The sequence below is a fragment of the Hyperolius riggenbachi genome, chromosome 2 (assembly GCF_040937935.1).
Source record: "Hyperolius riggenbachi isolate aHypRig1 chromosome 2, aHypRig1.pri, whole genome shotgun sequence".
Lineage (NCBI taxonomy): Eukaryota > Metazoa > Chordata > Amphibia > Anura > Hyperoliidae > Hyperolius > Hyperolius riggenbachi.
In genome coordinates this window covers 458,209,653-458,225,644 of record NC_090647.1, presented here as the reverse complement: position 1 = coordinate 458,225,644, position 15,992 = coordinate 458,209,653, and the positions used below count along the sequence as shown (strand labels likewise).

General features: G+C 44.5%; 1 long non-coding RNA gene across 4 annotated transcripts in view; it reads left to right on the top strand.

Moving 5' to 3' along the window:
* The window catches only part of LOC137544802 (uncharacterized), a 44,178-nt gene that overhangs the window by 5,723 nt on the left and 22,463 nt on the right, over nucleotides 1-15,992 (top strand). For all 4 annotated transcript variants that reach the window (XR_011025922.1, XR_011025923.1, XR_011025924.1 and 1 more), the window contains exons 2-4: nucleotides 6,735-6,851; nucleotides 9,672-9,799; nucleotides 13,615-13,738. This is a non-coding gene — a long non-coding RNA (uncharacterized lncRNA). The remainder of the gene's footprint in view (nucleotides 1-6,734; nucleotides 6,852-9,671; nucleotides 9,800-13,614; nucleotides 13,739-15,992) is intronic.

Here is a 15,992-nt window from a genome sequence, read left to right as displayed (position 1 = left end):
GACCCTGTGCCGACAGGGTCATATGCATAAGACCGCAGGCCATTCGCCACCTGTCGCCCTCACCTAGTGATGCGCTTCCTGCCAGACTGAAAGTACATCACTGGGATTCCTGGGTTTTCCCATCGTAATTGCATGCACGCTGCACCACTGGCGCTAACAAAGTTAAAATCCCTGCATCACCAATTTACTTATATGACTTTAGCTTTAGTCCGCTTTAATGCACTTTTGACTTTGTGGTGATTCAGCAGCCAATCGGGAACGTCTGGTTTCGTACTACACAACCAATTCACTATATCAGGGGTCAGGAACCTTTTTGGCTGAGAGAGCCATAAACGCCACATATTTTAAAATGTATTTCCCTGAAAGCCATACAGTATGTTTCAAACTGAGTTCACAGTTCACATGAGCACGAGATCCCGCACTTTGACCCAATAGGCTGGAAGCCTATTGGGCCAATCAAAATGTGGGGATCTCGTCCTACAAAGTCACTGGACCTGATAGGGTCCAGAATGGGACAATTGGAGCAGCTGTTAGTTTTGGGGTAGCACGAGTAAGTGAGTAGTGCATGCTACAGCAGTAGCATGCACCACTTTGAAAATTTAGCTTGCGCTGCCACACTAAGCTGTGCTGTTTGAGCAGTGTAGCTTAGTGAATCAATTCCTACTGATTTGTCTGTGAGCCAGAGCCAGATGTATCCGAGCCATAGGTTTCCTACCCCTGCATTATATCATCAGTTGTTTTTCGCTTCAGTGTCATTTTAACCACTTGAGGACCGTGGGCTTTACCCCCCTTAAGGACCAGGCACTTTTTTTCCATTCAGACCACTGCAGTTTCACGGTTTATTGCTCGCTCATACAACCTACCACCTAAATGAATTTTGGCTCCTTTTCTTGTCACTAATAAAGCTTTCTTTTGGTGCTATTTGATTGCTGCTGCGATTTTTACTTTTTATTATATTCATCAAAAAAGACATGAATTTTGTCAAAAAAATAATTTTTTTAACTTTCTGTGCTGACATTTTTCAAATAAAGTAAAATTTCTGTATACATGCAGCACGAAAAATGTGGACAAACATGTTTTTGATAAAAAAAACCCATTTAGCCTATATTTATTGGTTTGGGTAAAAGTTATAGCGTTTACAATCTATGGTGCAAAAAGTGAATTTTCCCATTTTCAAGCATCTCTGCCTTTTCTGACCACCTGTCATGTTTCATGAGGGGCTAGAATTCCAGGATAGTATAAATACCCCCCAAATGACCCCATTTTGGAAAGAAGACATCCCAAAGTATTCACTGAGAGGCATAGTGAGTTCATAGAATATATTATTTTTTGTCACAAGTTAGCGGAAAATGACAGTTTGTGACAAGAAAAACAAAAAGTTTCCATTTCTGCTAACTTGTGACAAAAAAAATTAAATCTGCCACGGACTCACCATGCCCCTCTCTGAATACCTTGAAGTGTCTACTTTCCAAAATGGGGTCATTTGTGGGGTGTGTTTACTGTCCTGGCATTTTGGGGGGTGCTAATTTGTAAGCACCCCTGTAAAGCCTAAAGGTGCTCATTGGACTTTGGGCCCCTTAGCGCATTTAGGCTGCAAAAAAGTGCCACACATGTGGTATTGCCGTACTCAGGAGAAGTAGTATAATGTGTTTTGGGGTGTATTTTTACACATACCCATGCTGGGTGGGAGAAATATCTCTGTAAATGACAATTGTTTTTTTTTTTTTATACACACAATTGTCCATTTATAGAGAGATTTCTCCCACCCAGCGTGGGTATGTGTAAAAATACACCCCAAAACACATTATACTACTTCTCCTGAGTACGGCAATACCACATGTGTGGCACTTTTTTGCACCCTAACTGCGCTAAGGGGCCCAAAGTCCAATGAGTACCTTTAGGATTTCACAGGTCATTTTTGTTTCAAGACTACTCCTCACGGTTTAGGGCCCCTATAATGCCAGGGCAGTATAGGAGCCCCACTAATGACCCCATTTTAGAAAGAAGACACCCCAAGGTATTCCGTTAGGAGTACGGCGAGTTCATAGAAGATTTTATTTTTTGTCGCAAGTTAGCGGAAATTGATTTTAATTGTTTTTTTTTTCACAAAGTGTCATTTTCTGCTAATTTGTGACAAAAAATAAAATCTTCTTTGAACTCACCATACTACTAACGGAATACCTTTGGGTGTCTTCTTTCTAGAATGGGGTTATTTGTGGGGTTCCTATACTGCCCTGGCATTTTAGGGGCCCTAAACCGTGAGGAGTAGTCTTGAATCCAAATGTCGCAAAATGACCTGTGAAATCCTAAAGGTACTCATTGGACTTTGGGCCCCTTAGCGCACTTAGGGTGTAAAAAAGTGCCACACATGTGATACCGCCGTACTCATGAGAAGTAGTATAATGTGTTTTGGGGTGTATTTTTACACATACCCATGCTGGGTGGGAGAAATATCTCTGTAAATGACAATTGTTTTTTTTTTTACACACAATTGTCCATTTACAGAGAGATTTCTCCCACTCAGCATGGGTATGTGTAAAAATACACCCCAAAACACATTATACTACTTCTCCTGAGTACGGCAATACCACATGTGACACTTTTTTGCAGCCTAGGTGCGCTAAGGGGCCCAACGTCCTATTCACAGGTCATTTTGAGGCATTGGTTTTCTAGACTACTCCTCACGGTTTAGGGCCCCTAAAATGCCAGGGCAGTATAGGAACCCCACAAGTGACCCCATTTTAGAAAGAAGACACCCCAAGGTATTCCGTTAGGAGTATGGTGAGTTCATAGAAGATTTTATTTTTTGTCACAAGTTAGTGAAAAATGACACTTTGTGAAAAAAAAAAACAATAAAAATCAATTTCCGCTAACTTTTGAAAAAAAAATAAAAAAATAAAATCTTCTATGAACTCGTCATACACCTAACAGAATACATTGGGATGTCTTTTTTCTAAAATGGGGTCACTTGTGGGGTTCCTATACCGCCCTGGCATTTTATGGGCCCAAAACCGTGAGTAGTCTGGAAACCAAATGTCTCAAAATGACTGTTCAGGGGTATAAGCATCTGCAAATTTTGATGAAAGGTGGTCTATGAGGGGGCGAATTTTGTGGAACCGGTCATAAGCAGGGTGGCCTTTTAGATGACAGGTTGTATTGGGCCTGATCTGATGGATAGGAGTGCTAGGGGGGTGACAGGAGGTGATTGATGGGTGTCTCAGGGGGTGGTTAGAGGGGACAATAGATGCAATCAATGCACTGGGGAGGTGATCGGAAGGGGGTCTGAGGGGGATCTGAGGGTTTGGCCGAGCGATCAGGAGCCCACACGGGGCAAATTAGGGCCTGATCTGATGGGTAGGTGTGCTAGGGGGTGACAGGAGGTGATTGATGGGTGTCTCAAGGTGTGATTAGAGTGGGGAATAGATGCAAGCAATGCACTGGCGAGGTGATCAGGGCTGGGGTCAGAGGGCGTTCTGAGGGTGTGGGCGGGTGATTGAGTGCCCTAGGGGCAGATAGGGGTCTAATCTGATGGTTAGCAGTGACAGGGTAATTGATGGGTAATTAGTGGGTGTTTAGGGTAGAGAAGAGATGTAAACAATGCACTTGGGAAGTGATCTGACGTCGGATCTGCGGGCGATCTATTGGTGTGGGTGGGTGATCAGATTGCCCGCAAGGTGCAGGTTAGGGGCTGATTGATGGGTGGCAGTGACAGGGGGTGATTGATGGGTGGCAGTGACAGGGGGTGATTGACAGGTGATCAGTGGGCTATTACAGGGAAGAAAAGATGTAAATATTGCACTGGCAAATTGATAAGGGGGGTCTGAGGGCAATCTGAGCGTGTAGGCGGGTGATTGGGTGCCCGCAAGGGGCAGATTAGGGTCTGATCTGATGGGTAACAGTGACAGGTGGTGATAGGGGGTAATTGATGGGTGATTGATGGGTAATTAGTGGGTGTTTAGGGTAGAGAAGAGATGTAAACAATGCACTGCGGAGGTGATCTGACATCGAATCTGCGGGCGATCTATTGGTGTGGGTGGGTGATCAGATTGCCCGCAAGGGGCAGGTTAGGGGCTGATTGATGGGTGGCAGTGACAGGGGGTGATTTATGGGTGATTGACAGGTAATCAGGGGGATAGATGCATACAGTACACAGGGGGGGGGGAGGTCTGGGGAGAATCTGAGGGGTGGGGGGGATCAGGAGGGAGCAGGGGGCAGTTTAGGGCATAAAAAAAATAGTGTTGACAGATAGTGACAGGGAGTGATTGATGGGTGATTAGGGGGGTGATTGGGTGCAAACAGTGGTCTGGGGGGTGGGCAGGGGGGGGTCTGAGGGGTGCTGTGGGCGATCAGGGGGCAGGGAGGGGGGAAATCAGTGTGCTTGGGTGCAGACTAGGGTGGCTGCAGCCTGCCCTGGTGGTCCCTCGGACACTGGGACCACCAGGGCAGGAGGCAGCCTGTATAATACACTTTGTATACATTACAAAGTGTATTATACACTTTGTATGCGGCGATCCGGGTGCTAGTAACCTGCCGGCGCTTCCGGCCGGCGAGTTACAGCGCGAGGGGGCGGAGCCAGTCGCCGGCGGCCGATCGCGTCACTAATGACGCGATCGCGCCGCCCATGCCCGTAAATGGACCGCCGCCATTTGTCAATACGGCAGTCCTTGCGGGGTCCACTTCCCGGCCGCCGATTGTATATACGGCGGTCTGGAAGTGGTTAAAGTGGTATTGTCAGCAAAAAAATGTTTTTCCTCTAAAAGTAAAATGAACAGTAAAAATGTATATGAATCACTTTGATGTCTTTTGAATGTGTATTTGCATCTCACTCAGGGCCCATTCACACTTAAAGCGGAATATAACCCTGCATTTCAACTTTACTCTAAAACATTCTTTACAGCATATCATATGCAACCAGCATTTTTTTACTAGACCAGCATTGGAAGGGTTACACACAGAGCTTTAAAGTTCCTGGAGAGAACTGCTCCCAGCAGCCGAAGTTTAGATAGATACATTTAAGCAAAACAAAATGTAACAACTGTGGAATGTGACTCACTCTCTCTGACTGTGCAGGAGCTGGAGGACAGCCAAATAGTGTGTAACATTCCTCACTTGTCACATTTTGTTTTACTTAAATGTATCTATCTAAACTTCGGATGCGTCTGCAGTTCTCTCCAGGAACTTTAAAGCTCTATGTGTAACCCTTCCAATGCTAGTCTAGTAAAAAAAAAAAAATGCTGGTTGCATATATGATGCTGTAAATAATGTTTTAGAGCAAAGTTGAAATGCAGGGTTATATTCCGCTTTAAAGCGGAACTGTAGATAGAAAATAAACACATTGTTTCACCTACCTAGGGCTTCCCCAAGCCTGCAGCAGCCGTCCTGTCCCACGCCGCTTCTCGATGAGCCTCCGTTCTCTCGCCGCCAGCTACTTTCGGTTTCACCTCCGGGCCACTGCGCCTGCGTGGCTCTGGCCACGTGTATCCTTTCTTCGCGTTCCCCGCTATTGCAGAAAGGGAACGCGAACAAAGGATATGCTTGGCAGGGCTGCGCTGGCATGGACTTACAAGTCGAAGTACGGGACGAAGCGGCAGCGGGAGAACGGAGGCCTGGGCAGGACCGCTGCAGGACAGGACGGCTGCTGGCTGCTTGGGGAAGCCCCAGGTAAGTGAAGCAATGTGTTTATTTTCTATCTACAGTTCCGCTTTAAAAATGCAAAACCATTTTGTGCGGGTGATTTTACCACGATTAGCATGGTAAAATCACTGTATACTCCCACGAATCAGAGTGAACGCGATCTGAGCTTTTATAATCATAACCGTGATCGCTCCTGAATCGCAGCAAAAGGCTGCCGGGAACTTGTTTTGCAATGTCCATTAGTCGCAGAAGGCCCGTGATCGGCGGCAATCGCGGCAGTGAGATCACTGCCATAGGTTAATATTGCGCTAGTGCGCTTATCGCTTTGGCGATTAGTTGAAATCACCTGTGAGAACGGGCCCTTAAGCTGACTGATATAATTGCCAGCTGCAGGACGAATTATCAGACCTACTCCTGGAGAAGTGATTAGTGTGGAAACAAAGTATATACAATTCTCAATCCCATCTGCCCCCCCCCCCCCCCCTCCCACCTGTCCTGGTAGATACAGCAGAAGCTTTTCTGCCTTGTTTATACAGTATATACACTACTTAGCACAATCTAATAGTTCTGCCTGGCAATAGCAGGCTTATCAATTAGCAGCTAAAATTGGTGTAAAGTATGAGTTTTAATCCTTGAAATCAAGTCAGATAGTTTAAGCTGCTAATTTTATGCTGTTTTAATGCTTTAGACTATAGTTGAAATGTTATGACAATACCACTTTAAAATGACTCAATGGGCCTGATGCACTAAACTCCAGTTAAGTTGCCGTACGCAGGCAGTGCACAACAATTTTACTGTTAATAGTAAGGCGCAAATGGGTTAATGGCCGATGCTCCCCCTGCACTAGTAATGGTAATATTGCTGTGCACTCCCTGCGCATGACAACTTTACCAGAGTTTAGTGCATCATGCCCAATGTATACACTGCTGAGTCATTCAACAAATCATTGTAGTAGACTTTTAAATAATTTCATAATCACATTTCCCTCTAAATGATTTACAATTTAGTAGCAAAAAGAGGGAAACAAATCATTCTTCTAGTTTAAAATGATTTGCCGTCTTCCCAAGTCACCAACATAGATGCTGCTTGTGATTCTACAGGTTGAGAACCGACGTATAACCCACATCTCAGCTGAACAGAAGAGACGCTGCAACATTAAACTTGGGTTTGACACTCTGCACCATCTGGTGACATCTCTGCATGGACAGCACAACAAGGTATCACTTCATCCCTATCACACTATGTTATGGGAGAAGTCACTAGGCTATCATTGCATTTCCTAGCATTTACTACCTTCCTTCCTATTAAAGTAAAAGAAATACAAATATTGATGACATAGACAAGGGCATAGCTAAGGTTTGTCTATATTTACATATAGAAAGGTTCTTATAATGACAAAGGAAAGAAAGGGAGTAACAGAATCCTTGTCATCATTTTGAAAAGTATCTTCACAATGTTGGTGTGTTAGATGTGTAAGATGAGCCAAATCTTGACAGCTTAGTAAGGCATCAGTACATCTGTAAGCTCACAAACTGGTTTCCTTTCAGAGTACCGTTAGAGCACATGTACGCAGCGGCAAAAAAAAAAATTGTTCCGCCAGTGCTTTCTGCACTTTACATTGTATTTGGCCCGCGGCGCTTTAAACAATGGCCCGCAAGAGGATCGTCATGGCCCGCGGCAACGCCCCTCCTGTCTGTTGTCTTTGGATGGCCAGCCCTCCTCCTCATGCAAGTGACAGTGTTGCTACGTTCTATCACGCTCCAGCTTCTTGCTCCGCCTCCCAATGCCATGGGTTCACTGCGGAGCTGTCAATCAGGCAGCTCCTTTTCCGCTTCCTCCACCTCCTCTTTCATCCTAGCTGGCCGCTGTACTCTCCATGGGGGCGAGCGGCGGCAGTCTGCACACCAGCGTGACCCCCGCACACAGGAGAGTGGTGAGTCCCTGCCTGCTAGCGTGCGTATACAGGCCTGGCTACCTAAACTGGGGCACCTGCTATGCCTGGCTACCTAAACTGGGGCACCTGATATGCCTGGCTACCTAAACTGGGGCACCTGATATGCATGGCTACCTAAACTGGGGCACCTACTATGCCTGGCTACCTATACTGGGGCAACTGTTATGCCTGGCTACCTAAACTAGGGCACCTGCTATTCCTGGCTACCTATACTAGGGCACCTGCTACGCCTAGCTACCTATTCTGGGGCGCCTGTGCCTGCTACCTATACTGGAGGCACATACCTGGCTAACCTACATACTGGGGGCACCTATGCCTAGCTATCTATACTGAAGGCACCTATTCTTGGCTACCTATATTGGGGGCAACTATACCTGGCTTCCTATATAGGGGTTACCTATACCTGGCTACCTACCCACAATGAGGATGTATTTTGTTTGTTGGCTATAACACCGCGGCTATCACATGCAGTGAAAATTGTGGGGTGTTATGTGATCATTCCAAGTGTGTGTGTGTGGGGGGGGGGGGGGGGAATAAGTATACTAGTCGGCCCTCGACCTGGTCTAAGTTTTACATTTCGGCCCTCCGTCGTCTATTTATATTTGACACCCCTGCATTAGAGGAATTAGATTAAAACATAACTTTTAGTCAGAAACAATTAAAAAAAGTAATAGACTGTTTAGGAGACTGAAACTTGTCTACACTAATACATGTTTGAGACAAAAGACTGAGGTAGCACCTAAATGCATATAAAGGATCCCTCTACTAGAACCTGTTTGGGTGGGTGTTATTACTCAGTCTACACTAATTACACAGAGAAAGTGACCCTGCATGTTTCGCCCCAAAGTGGGGCTTCTTCAGAGCTGTATTAAAGGAACACTAACGATCTACATATTTTTTTCAATTAAGATAGGAATTGTTTGGGAAGTGCTGCTAAGTACTGTTGTATACATTTCCCTAGCAACCTCTTTGTTTACTGTTATCAAAATACTTTCAAACTTTACTGACACCATAACTGATGGCAGAATGAGCCATGAGAGGGGAAATTCCCCTCACACTTGATCAGTAAACCCTGTGTGTAACTCTGTGTGTGAGAGAGAGAGAAAGCTCACAGCTTTTGTCACAGCTTTTCATACTGTTTTTGCTTTCTGAGAAAAATACTCTGCAGTCTGATATGCAACACTGGCTGTGCATTGAAGCAGACACCCCTTCTGCAATTGATTTGTCCCAATACAGCTACCGGTAAATCCTACTCTCAATAAATTAAAGCTCTTGCCTTTGATAATTAACATGAAAAGTAGGAAAATGTTTACACAGCTACTTAGACATTATTTGTACATTGTAATTTTAGAAAATTTGGGCATTGATAGTATTCCTTTAAGTAAAGTGCAAAAGTGAGGAGTGCGTATGAATAATCACATTCAATAATCACAAATGATACATACCACTAAGAAAAATAGTAACCTCCTGTTACTTGCGCTATTTAGCCCTGTGCGCCTTATGCGCCCTATTGGCAGCATACCGTGCATTATTAATTTTAGTCAGAGGGCGCTCACTATGCACAGTAACAGGAGGTTAATTGCGCTATTTTCTTACTGAATCAACCCCATTGACATTCTCATGGCTGAGACCTATGTGGTGTGGTCAAGCCAAAGAGCCAAAATAGCTCACTGCTTTATATCCAGTTGGCGCACCCTTGTAGGTAACTCCCACTGTGCCTGATCCATTTAATCAGAAACCACCCCCTCATCATTATTCCACCAATCCCAATACCATGATTGTATTATGGTGGGAAATCGAAGGAGGTGGGCCAATTCATAAAAACAAATTGTATTATCCAAGGTAAAGACTCCAGCTTATATTTAGTAAAAACCATATTGGAAAACCGTAATTATGGATTGTTTCCTGTTTTGAGGGACATACCCTTTATAAATTAAACAAAAAGGTGCAGTTGAGGTTTGTGTATATCTGCATATAGAAAGGTCCTAATAATAACAAAGGAAATAACAAAATACTTGTCATTTTAAAAGTATCTCCAAAATATTGGTGTCTAAGAGTTATAACATGAGCCTGATCTTTACAGCTTAGTAAAGCAACCACCTTGCAGAAGACAGCAGAGTACATCTGTAAGCTGCAGCAGGAGAGAGCACAGCTACAGGAATAAGCTCAGCGACTGCGTTGCCAAGTACAAGAGCTAAGCGACAACATCAGGTAAGCCTTAAAACCGAATTACAGGCGGACATTATTATACAAGAAAACTTGCAACCATTGCTTTGTTTCCTATAACACTATGCTACTTGCTTTTCTTCCAATGTAATGCCATCTGTGTAAAATTCACAAGTTTTCGGCTTGGAGTACAGCAGTGTTGGGATTTGCCATTGCATGCATATTTTAAACCATCAAGTTAATTCAAAAAGCTGTTCAGTAAGGACAATAATCTCTCCTCTGCCTACAGTCATTGAATCCTGCAAAGAAAAGCCCTCTGCTTTGTTAACTCTGTCATATCAGCAGCTGATAGTGATCATAGTACAACCTAGAGAGCTGCTGAGTAGAACAATGTAATTTATAAGCCTTCCAAGCACAGTGAGGCACAGTCTATTAACCCTTTCAGTTACTTTTTACCAAATAATTGTCCCTAGAATTTCTTATACACATGAAGCTTTTCTGCATCACCAACCCAACAACAAGACCGGCCACACCAACAGGGGATAGCATGACTTGTATTTTCTGCTCATTTACATACTGCGCGCGCATGCATACGACGGACTGCATGATATGGCCGCATTCAAAACAAATTTTGAACAAATGTACAATTGTATCACACATAGCATTCTGATGGTTGTTACTTGTCTCTGTCATTTTCCAGTGTATTGCTCCTGTCTTTTATTGCCTGAGGAAGCGGGTCCTTGCCCATGAAACGCGTTGCGACTTTTCATTGGGAGTAATTGAATAAATTGTATATTTTCTGAATTTCGACAGTACTTATGTCTGTTTAAGGTTGGCTGGTCCACCACCGCAACCAAAACAATTTTAAACTTTTTATTGACTTTTATCCTACCGGCGCCTCTGTACACCTCTGCGCATCTAGAAGTCCACCCTTGGTGGAAGGGTGTTCTACCCTACAACTTCCTCCTGTCCACAGAGAGCGATGTCTTATTCCTGAGTGGGGACAGGCTTGTTCTCCCCACCTGCCTGAACAGTGGTTGCTTTGGAGGCAACCCTGGTTTGTGAGTATAATACTTACACGTCATAATACACCCCCTCCTTCCTTAAAACATACTACACCATATTGGGCTCTCGATCTTCTACCCTTAGTTCGCATTCAAAACAAGTACAAGACGTTCAAACGACTTGTACCCACGTGGCCACCTGCACAATATCAGCCCAGCAGTCGTGTGAGTTGAACCGCATGTTGGATCGGGCACACCACCTGTTCTCAGTCACTCGTGTAGTCATTTGTCTCACGTTAACAACCATACAACAGACCAAGTTTAGTTGATAGTTGGGTAGAAAACTTGCATGCATGTATGAGCCTTTATTGTGCGACTAATCTGTTGGACAAGAGGGTAAATTTCGACTAGTTCTACTTTAAAATATCACAGAGATTCAAAAGTTGATGGTTTACCAGTTGTAACCTTGCAGAAATTCCATTTAAGTAGACTGGAAACTGAACAAACTTTATACATATTACCAACTTTATATCTAAGCCATTAAAACATCCTAAGCTATGCCACAATTTGGCATACAGGCACTGGAGCTATTCAAGGTGGCAGGGGACATTTGTCCAATCTTGTACTACATTTGCCTTGGTTTGCAAAATTTTGACCATACTCCTTGTGATTGTGCAGCATAGACATGCTCATTGAGTTCAGCTCCAAGTGCAGCAGACCACATGTTATTGGGAAGAGGTGGCACAAGGGTACAGAAGGTATTTTGGCGAGGCAGCAGGAAGTTCATACGAGTGCTGGGTAAGACATGCAGGATCACAGGATTTATATAGGATTGCAAGTTCAGATTGCTCCTCCCATACTTCCTAACAGGCCAATATCGTGCCAGTGCTTGATATGACTTTTCTTATCTACTTTACAACTACTGTACTTTACTATTTTGTGGATAAGATGAGAAAACATTTACTGCTATTAAAAAAAAAACAACCTCAATAGAAACCTTTATTCAGTCAGATTGGCAATACAACTCACGATAAATGCTTTCCGCATAATGGACTTTATTTTACAATAGGACCATGAGTTAAAGCGCCATCTTTCAGATATTTTTTTTTTTTTTGCCAAGGAGCGCCACCTACTGGCTCAAAGTGGAAAATAGGATAAATTAATTTGCAAAATGTCATTATAACCCAATTAAATATTGTTTTAAAATAGGTTTTGCTAATGCATATAGTACAAAGTAAAACAAATATTTGAAACATCTATATAGATATCTTTATTATTTTCCCTATCCTCACGATCCACCATTATGCATGGAAAGTTAATTCAAACCTGTAAAAAAATAGATACTTACCTAAGTAGTGGGAAGCCGCTGGATGGACTTGAGGCTCCCCATGTCCTCCTTGACCCCACCACTGCTGCTCAGGTCCCTCTTGTTTGCAGCCACACTCCTTTACATAGGAAACAGGACTGCAGCCACGAGAGCAAATCTGACAAGCTCTTGTTGGCTATATTCAGAAGCCACCAGGAGGATCAGGAGGATCAGGGAAGCCTCTGGGTTATCTGAAGGCTATCTTCTTTCTTGGAGGAAAGGGGGTGTCAGCTACTGATTGGAATGAAGTTTATTCATTGGTTAAAGTTCAACTTTAAAGGGAACTAAGCACCCTTTCTTTCCCTTTGTAATGGCTATAGGAGCTGCCATATTCCCCCCTCCCCTTTTCACTGTCCTTATTTACAGACATCAAAGATGCTATCTTAACACATTCCCTCTGGTTGACTTCTTTGAAGCAGTTGTCCTAATTACCCACCCTCTTTGTTGAGGAAAAGGTATTGTTTACTTCTTGGTAATGAGTTCAGTAAAACAATTATTTAAGTCATTAGATGCCTGAAATCTCTGCAGATGGGTCAGGCTGGCAAGCCTGCTGAAGTAGGCTAATAAAACCTCTACTAATCATCAAAGAGACTCTGAAGTCTCTTTTTTCCCTGTTTTGCTCATATCATTCTGTTAAGAGTTAATGCCTGAGTGAAATTGCCGCATCCCCATGGCAGATGAGTAATTTAATATAGAGAAAGCGACATGCAAAGTTCAATGACTTTGCAGGTCGCAGATCATGCTGCCCTGGAGAGACAGAGCTTTCAGCTGTAGCTCTGCCTCTCCGCAATCAATCTCCGTGGATCTTCGCCATCTCCCAGTCCCTCTCAGTGAAAGAAGACTGAGAGGGGTGGGGAGAGCCGTCGATCAGCAGAGATTGACTGCGGAGGAGGCAGAGCTACAGCCTAAAGCTCTGCCTCTTCTAGGAAGTAAAGCCCTGCGAGCCCGGGAGCTTTGCAGGGCTAATCCTCAGCAATAAATCTGTCATCTGCTGCGGGGATGTGGCGATTTCACTTAGGCATTAACTCTTAACAGCACTATATGAGAAAATCAGGGGAGAAAAGAGACTTCAGTCTCTTTAAATGTAAAAATAAATGGTAAAATGGAAGTTGTTTTTAATAACAAGACATATTTTTGTCATGCATTTTTAATGTGCTATTGAGGTGCTAAAAATGGTGCTCGGTACACTTTAAGTGAATATTTGCAATTAGTTGGACTATTGTGTGTGGAAATCCATCCGCACCCCTTCCCTCCTGCTGCATCACACGGCCTAGACACCAATACAGAATCTAAAGGTATATTTACATTTCTCACTCTACCCAAAGTTAACATAACATGTTTTGTTTGGATTTCTCTTGTAATAAAATGGATCTTGCCACAAATTGCTCATGCATAATACTGTTGAGGCATATTAATGATCAGGAATATCTTCAGGTATCCTTTATTAAGATACAAGACACTGAGTAACTTGCTTTTTCTTTATACAACAGCCTGTGCCAGCAACAGCTGCCAGCCTCTGGGGTGCCTGTCACACATCAGCGCTTCCAACAGATGCAACAGATGTTCCAGGCTTACGTCCAGAGCAGGACCTTGCAGAACTGGAAGTTTTGGATTGTATCTTTAAATGTATGGCGAGCTGTGGGCCTCAGCTGTAATGGCCAAAGTGCACTTAAGGTTTAAAGTGAACCCGAGGTGAAAATAAACTGATGGTGCACAATGTACTGACTGACATGATGCACAGTGTACTGACTGACATGATGCACAGTGTACTGACTGACATGATGCACAGTGTACTGACTGACATGATGCACAGTGTACTGACTGACATGGTTCTCCAATGTACTGACTGACATGGTGCACAGTACACTGACTGACATGGTGCACAGTGTACTGACTGACATGGTTCTCCAGTGTACTGACTGACATGGTGCACAGTATACTGACTGACATGATGCACAGTGTACTGACTGACATGGTTCTCCAGTGTACTGACTGACATGGTGCACAGTACACTGACTGACATGGTGCACAGTACACTGACTGACATGGTGCACAGTATACTGACTGACATGATGCCCAGTGTACTGACTGACATGGTTCTCCAGTGTACTGACTGACATGGTTCTCCAGTGTACTGACTGACATGGTGCACAGTGTACTGACTGACATGGTGCACAGTGTACTGACTGACATGGTGCACAGTGTACTGACTGACATGGTGCACAGTGTACTGACTGACATGATGCACAGTGTACTGACTGACATGATGCACAGTGTACTGACTGACATGGTACACATTATACTGACTGACATGCTTCACAGTGTACCGATTGACATGCTTCACAGCGTACCGACTGACATGGTGCACAGCGTACCGACTGACATGGTGCACAGCGTACCGACTGACATGGTGCACAGCGTACCGACTGACATGGTGCACAGCGTACCGACTGACATGGTGCACAGCGTACCGACTGACATGGTGCACAGCGTACCGACTGACATGGTGCACAGCGTACCGACTGACATGGTGCACAGCGTACCGACTGACATGGTGCACAGCGTACCGACTGACATGGTGCACAGCGTACCGACTGACATGGTGCACAGCGTACCGACTGACATGGTGCACAGCGTACCGACTGACATGGTGCACAGCGTACCGACTGACATGGTGCACAGCGTACCGACTGACATGGTGCACAGCGTACCGACTGACATGGTGCACAGCGTACCGACTGACATGGTGCACAGCGTACCGACTGACATGGTGCACAGCGTACCGACTGACATGGTGCACAGCGTACCGACTGACATGATGCTCCAGTGTACCGGCTGACATGTTCCACAGTATACTGATTGACATGCTGCACAGTGTACTGACTGACATGCTGCACAGTGTACTGACTGACATGTTCCACAGTATACTGACTGACATGGTGCCCAGCGTACTGACTGACATGGTGCCCAGCGTACTGACTGACATGGTGCACGATGTACTGACTGACGTGGTACACAGTACACTGACTGACGTGGTACACAGTACACTGACTGACATGGTGCTCAGTGTAATGACTGACATGGTGCTCAGTGTAATGACTGACATGGTGCTCAGTGTAATGACTGACATGGTGCACAGTACACTGACTGACATGGTGCACAATGTACTGACTGACATGGTGCACAGCGTACTGAATGACATGCTGCACAGCGTACTGACTGACATTATGCGTCCAATGCTGCTGCGCTTGTACTCCTTACAAACACATCCAATAATGTCACATGTAGGGGGAGAAGAAAAAAAACAAAACATAGGGTGTAACGTATGCACAGTTCACCAAGGGTGCCAAACACACACGCTTCCAGAAATAGTGAATAAGCCCCCAGCCAGCCCCTGATGAGTCACGCCCTGTGATGAAACACGTAGGGCGGAGCCTGGACGTACGCATGCACGCATACTTGGGAAGGAGCGAGGATAGCAGCTACACCCGGCCGGCGGACGCGCTAATGATCCGGTGCAGTTTATGACTATGAAATGCTCATGTCCAAGTGTTTACATTGTAAGCAGAATTGTTAGCAGGGCTTTACTGTCTTAAATAAACGGAATTACGCTATGGTTTACTTTTATATTGGCTCTAGGATGTTTATTGCATAGGCAATGGCTGCCAAAGGCTGTGCTTGTTTAAAAGAATACTGAGGGTAAGCGGCCACTCTATAGGAAGTGGTGGTGATGCCGGCTGGGGGCTTATTCACTATTTCTGGAAGCGTGTGTGTTTGGCACCAAGGGTGAACTGAGCATACGTTACACCCTATGTTTTGGTTTTTTTCTTCTCCCTCTACATGTGACATTATTGGATGTGTTTGTGAG